We start from the raw sequence: 7,265 nt of genomic DNA, 5'->3' as shown, positions 1-7,265 counted from the left end.
GCCCACAGCCCACTCGGGAACGCTGATCATGCAGTGATAATGGTTGAAATCGCCCTAAACTCTAGTCCCAAAACTGAAGAGCCAGTGCTCAAAACAACGAGATATTATAATAAGGCTGACTGGGAAGCCATCAGGGAACTAATTAGAGATGCTCCATGGAAAAATATTTTCTCTCTCCCTGCTGAACAGTGTGCAAACGAGACCACTGACTGGTTCAAAACTGCAATCGAAGCGCATGTTCCCATGCGGAAATTTTATAGTAAGCCCCACTCTCCCCAATGGTTTACGTCGACTTGTGCAACTGCCATTACTCAAAAGCAGCATGCATACCGTAGGTTTAACCGACATAAGTCCAGTTCAAACAGACTGAAGTATATAGAAGCTAGAAATAACGTTAAGAAAGAAATAGCGACAGCTAAGAGAGAATTTACGGAAACCACTAAAAAGCGCATCGAAGCACAAAAACTAGGAACTCGAGACTTCTGGAAAATCTACAACAGTGTAGTAAATAATGGGCAATCAACAATTCCCCCACTAACCAACAATCACGAGGTTGTCTCCTCAGCAACCGACAAGGCTAACATGCTTGCCAGTCGGTTTGCCTCAAACTCCACACTGGACCCTTCCAACCACCCCCTACCTGACTTTCCTATGCGGACAGACGCCACACTAGACGATCTGAAAACCACCCCTGCTCAGGTGCATGCTATCATAAAAAACCTTGACACCTCAAAAGCATGTGGACCCGATCTTATCCCAGCTGTGCTATTAAAAAAGTGCTCAGCCGAAGTAGCTCCAGTTCTCTACAAATGTCTTAATGAAGCTTGCTTTCCGGGCTGTTGGAAAACTGCTTCTGTTGTACCAGTATTCAAGAATTCTGGCGAAAGGACAGACCCATCAAATTATCGCCCCATTAGCGTCCTCCCACTTTTTGCCAAAATATTTTAGATCATAATTAACCATGCTCTAGTCCATCATCTTACAGATGCTAAACTACTGACTGACAAACAATATGGATTTAGACAAGCCCGTTCCACAGCAGACATCCTCACCGTGATCTCTGAACGTATATACCAATCACTGGACAAAGCGGGGGAAGGCAGAGCGGTAGCTCTAGATATATCTAAGGCTTTTGACAGGGTATGGCATGAGGGTCTCCTCAGGAAGATTAGATCTTACGGTATCACTGGTAGAATACTTAACATAATTAAATCCTTCTTAGATAAGAGAAAAATCCAGGTAGTCCTCGACGGTCGCACATCTAAACAATATGATATAAATGCGGGAGTGCCCCAGGGTTCTATCCTTGGACCTCTATTGTTCCTGATATTCATAAATGACCTCCCCGACAACATTGCCTCTGAGATGGGTATATATGCTGATGACACTACACTCTATGGCAGACACGACAGGAAGACGAATGAACACATTTCTAAAGAAATGGCAGAAACACTAGAGGAAGACCTCCAATCTGTAGTGGAATGGGGACAAAAGTGGTTGGTCGCGTTCAATGCTGCCAAGACTAAACTAGTTTCATTCAATAATTACAAGAAACCCTCTCTACCACCAATAGCAATGGCCAACGACCCTTTATCTGAGAGTCCATCTTTCAAACTCCTTGGCCTAACGTTCACAGGAAACATGAGTTGGAACAATTACATTGAAGGCATTGCCAGGGCCGCTGCAAGAAAGGTAGGCTCTCTCTACCGTGCTAGAAAACTACTAACACCCGAAAGTATCCTGTACCTCTATAAGGCCACCATTCGCCCATGTATGGAGTATTGCTGCCACATCTGGGCTGGTGCATCTGCTACTAGTCTCTCGCTCCTTGACAAGGTTCAAAAGAGAGTCGCCAATCTGATAGGCCCTGAACTGGCATCTAAGCTTCAGCCTCTGTCCCATCGACGAAATGTTGCATCCCTCTGCCTGTTCTACAAGTATTTTAGTGGTGAATGCTCTGATGAACTGCAATCACTTGTGCCCCCACGACGCGAGCACCCTAGACAAACCCGATCCCACCCCCACACTGTAGAGGTCCCTAGATGTAAAAGATCTTTTTACTCCAATAGTTTCTTCCCCAGAACCGCAAGACTCTGGAATTCCATTCCAGGTCCCTGCTTCCCCAACAGTACTGACGTGCAGAAGTTCAAGTGTAACGTGAACCGACACCTTGCTGCCCAAATCCCTACATAGTACCCCAGTAGTTGTTGCCCCTGATAGTAGCCCCCTACACCAAAGTGGCAATTTGCCTTGTTTGGGGTGAAAATGTAATAAAAAAAAAAAATAAATAAAAATTTTTTTAAAGAGACGTAACTCTATATCCATAAATACAACGTCCGTCATCTTTTAAAACAAAACAAATATAAAATGTATAAAAAAGGAACTGTTTAGAAAAATGAAGTGTAATATATCCGGGCAACGCCAGATAGGGACAGTTTATATATATATATATATATATATATATATATATATATATATATATATATATATATATATATATGTGTGTGTGTGTGTGTGTGTGTGTGTGTGTGTGTATTAGTGTATATATATATATATATATATATATATATATTAGTATATATATATATATATATATATATATATATATATATATATATATATATATATATATATATGTCGGGTCATGTTATATGCTACTGGTACCATGTAACCCAGTACTACCTGCCTCATGGTCGGGTAACCGGCGACTAAACTGGTTCCCCCACCAGACGTGAATGGTGTGGAAGGTGGCTAGTCTCCCTGAAGGATGCAAAATAAGACCTTCCAAAGGGTGAATGTACCCTTTTTCGGGGCCAACGTTCAACTAGCACCGTGTGTGTTTGTGTGAATGTATGTGTGTGTTGGGGTGGAGAGCGCTCCCGTAATCCGTGGTGAAGGCAACCTTTCTAGGAGAAGCAAATCTGATTTAAAAAAAAAAAACAGAAAGCGGGAGACCAGTACCCACATTAAGCTGATTTGCAGTTTAACTTGTTGCTGGCTATCTTGCTCTTGCTTGTTGCTGGATCTCAACATTTTGAACCGAGAGAGAGAGAGAGAGAGAGATTAACTTTCGTACAAAGGTAAGACTCTGTAATATCATCTGTGTACAGATATTTCTTCAGGCCTTTGTCTATTTAAATGGTCCTGTCGCGATGGAAGTCATTTTGGGGCTCATGGACTTAAAGTGCCTGAGAGAGTGGCACTCCTCTGACAAGACGTTGCAATCATCATATATATATATATATATATATATATATATATATAATATGGGTTATTCTATATGTATATATATAATATGGTTATTTATGTATATGTATATATATAATATGGGTTATTTATATGGATGTTATATATATGTTATATATATTATTTATATTTAAGTTATATATATATATTATTTATACATATGTTATATATATATAATATGGGTTATTCTATATTTATATATATATAATATGATTATCTATGTATCTGCATATATATATATAATATGGGTTATTTATATAGATGTCATATATATAATGTTTATATATGTTATATATATTATTTATATATAAGTTATATATATATTATTTAAATGTATATATATATATATATTATTTATACATATGTTATACATATAATATGGGTTATATATATATATATATATATAAATATATATATATATATAATATGGGTTATCCATTGTTAATTGTGTGATTCTATCTCATGTTTTGAGTAAACTGTGAACCACTCGGAAGTTTCATGTCATTCGCTATAAATATATAAATTTCGCAGTCTAATGAATAAAAGAATTAAAATGCAAGTTTAAAAAACCTTTTTATTAGCCTTTTCGCTTGAACGTTTTCCAACGACGCAGGATATTATGTGTTTGAGTGTCAGAGAAGAAATGAAATAGAAAACTATAAAAAAAAATGATTTTTTTAAAAAAAAATTTTGCAATAATTTGGAGAATCTGTTATTCTGCTCTTAGCATTTGAACACATAAATGTCTTTCAATTAAAAAGTAACAACTACAATTCTGATTTGATGTCTCTAGAATTATTCATTCAGGTTTTCGATATCAAACACACGATCTTATATTTGAATAATTTGACCGTTATCACCGCCAGTCGATCAGAGACATCTTAAATTTTTGTAAGCTGGATGAAGGTGTTCTTGGCTTCTGTTACTGAAATGTTCAAAGGGTTATTTCTATGGCATAATCTGTGGTAAATATTAAACATGTAAGAAAGATGTTTGGCCGTGTAATAAATACAACTGTTTTAAATTCAAAGCAACCGATAAAACTTAAATATATTTTGGAATTGACAATCCGATACATTATTTGATTCGATAAGTCTACATACACCATGATCAGATAGGCACGCAGATGTAACATAGACCACCGAAATTAAGCAACGTTAAGCCTGATCATTATTAAAATGGGTGACCATTTAAGAATTTTAGATGTTGTGTGTAGTTTCTTCTCATTATGACATTGTTTCCAGTCGTCTAGCACTTATTCCTGCCACTGGACTCACGCAGTGCCGATAATGAGGAGGGCGGTTGTGTTTTCCGCAACCTGTGCTTCACAATTACTTGCGCAGCTAACCTTACAGGGGCTATAAATAATCTTTTCGGACTGAAAAAAGGCATCGAAATCTACAAGGTAAAAAAAAAACATGACAATAATGTATTTTTAATATTCACCTTCAAGAAACCATTCTCCCACGTGTACTTTAATTTGCTCCAAAGATGACCTCTCATTATAACCTGCTCCCCTTCAACTCTACGATTTTCTTACTTCTATTGTGTTCGGCTATATACTAAGTTGGGGATGTTATCTCTTTGAACGGGAATTTGATAGCATAAATATTTAATCACCTGAAAACGTCTGTTGAATACACTTAGATTATTACTAATTTGTGGAAATGGAACAGATTCCAAAATATTTCATTAATGGTTTTAATTCGGTCCCCTATATACCGATAACAGAGTAAAGAGTTTTAAAGTGTGTTTGTTTTAACTAATCACTTTCAGGATCACTTTGTAATAGCTTTCCTTCGATTCTATTACTTTGTCGAAAACACATTCAAACATTCTTATATTTTAATTCAAATTTTCTTACTGCTTTATAGTCCTGTTTTATGTGTTTAGGGAATTTGGACGGAAACTAATTTTTATAAGTTGAGCGTTGCCACCTCCGCTCGATTGATCCTACAGTGTGATGTAGAGTTAAATTGTTTAGGATGGATGAGAACAGGCAGTGAATATCTCTCGTTTTGGGGAGGCTATATGTCTGGACAAACTATTAGGTCTAACTTTTACTTTTTATTTGAGATGGAACACGTACATCAAATTCGTTACCTGAGCTGCTGGGAAAATTTTGGTATCGTTCTACCGCTCCATTAGATATCTCACTCATAATGCATTTCTCTGCATGTATAAGAGACAAGTACGTCAAAGGATGGAGTACTGGTGTCACATCTGGGTAGGAGCTGCTAGAGCAGCTTATTCTGCCGTGCAGAGTTCAAAATAAAGTTTGTAGCCTTGTAAGGAATGCCCTTTTCTCTTTTTTGAAAGCTCCTCCCCACAGAAGAGACGTTACAAGCCTGACACTGTTTTATCGTTATTTTTATGGCAAGTGCTTGTGTGAGCTGCAATCTCCTATACTGACTTTCACGAAAAAAACACTCGTCAAATTGAAACCATTATCGATAATTTCCTTCACTCTTTACCAGTTCCTAAACTTAAACGTATAGTCCATGCACAAAGTTTCTTTCTTAGAACTGCACGCCTGCGAAACGTTGATCCGTTTTCTTACTTCCCAACTGACTACAATATGGTGATCTTCGAACCTCACATAAACAAATTCTTGATGAGCGATCTCTTAAGTAATCCAATTTACCAAATGCCCACAACTAACGGTGCTTAAGATATGTTCTCCTTGACCACTGTACACTCATTAACCCTAAACCTCGAGTAGCTTCATGGTATTGATAATTGTTGACGCCTTTGTGTGTATATATACATATATATATATATATATATTGCTAAAATTTAACCTTTAATAAGGAAAATGAAAGATATAGATTGTTAATAAGTGTAAATACCGAAGGTAGTAACATTTAAATAGGTGTTTTGCTTTGGGTTAGAATGCTAGTTACTTACATTATTGACGCTTTTTAGAGTGAAAGTAAATGTTTCTTTCTTTGCTGATTTCATCTAAATCTGATTGAGAGGAGCGAAGTCACCGGATCGAGGGATGTTATATAAAATTTTCTTTATGGTCTTTAAGAGAAAATCTTGGAGTGTCCGGTACCATGATCATTGTATGATTAAGTAATTTCAAAATTCATGTATTATTATCTTCGTTATTAATAAGAATTATAAAATACAGAGGAGGATTTACACAAGACTTATAAAGTATTTTTTAAATTAGTGATTTCAGAATAACTAGCTGACCGCCCGGCATTGGCCGGTCGTACAGTACGCTTAAACATGATATTTCAATCTATACAGATATCGTGTATATCAATCCTCAATTGAATATCATATATTATGAGGAATAATTTGCCCGTTGAAATAATGCGCTACTTTTTTTAAAATAATAATTAAAATGTCATGTTTGTTTAATATATCACGTCAGCTGATATTTGGGCTTGACGATGAATGCATTGGAAAATTCACTTCTGATTTATGTTAATTTTTAAACTTCACTCAACCCCTTTAATGGAAAAACCTACCCAGACTTTCAAAGCACGCGCGACCACGCGTAATTATCCGGATACAGAAAAACCACAGCTAACATCAAGTGGACTTAACTTTAAATTATTCCATTAGACATCATGCCGAAGAATAAGCGGGGAAAAATATATATATACAGATTGAAAAGGAGTGTACATCTCCGAAATATATCTCTCTCTTTAAAAATAAGCATTCGTTTATTTTATAAAGTTTTAAAAAATCGCGTTGTTATTTGGCTTTAATGTGTTAAATTTAACACGACTCTCATTAGATTTTTTATATATATATATATATATATATATATATATATATATATATATATATATATATGCTACTGGGTACCACTGGTGAATTTCATACTCCCATGGAACGCCCTCTTTGGAGGAAGCTGGTTTAATCCGCACAGACGTAGTGTAATTTGAATGATAGTATCTTGTTGAGAAAATTGATTAGCCATAATGAGAAGCTGGTTATCTCTCGGCTTATTTAAGAGTCATTAACTGGAAGCAAAGATTTACGTGAGTCATATTTTTTTT

Source organism: Euprymna scolopes, chromosome 42 (genome assembly GCF_053919585.1).
Source record: "Euprymna scolopes isolate OS-2025 chromosome 42, ASM5391958v1, whole genome shotgun sequence".
NCBI lineage: Eukaryota > Metazoa > Mollusca > Cephalopoda > Sepiida > Sepiolidae > Euprymna > Euprymna scolopes.
Note: the sequence above shows the minus strand (reverse complement) of the source record.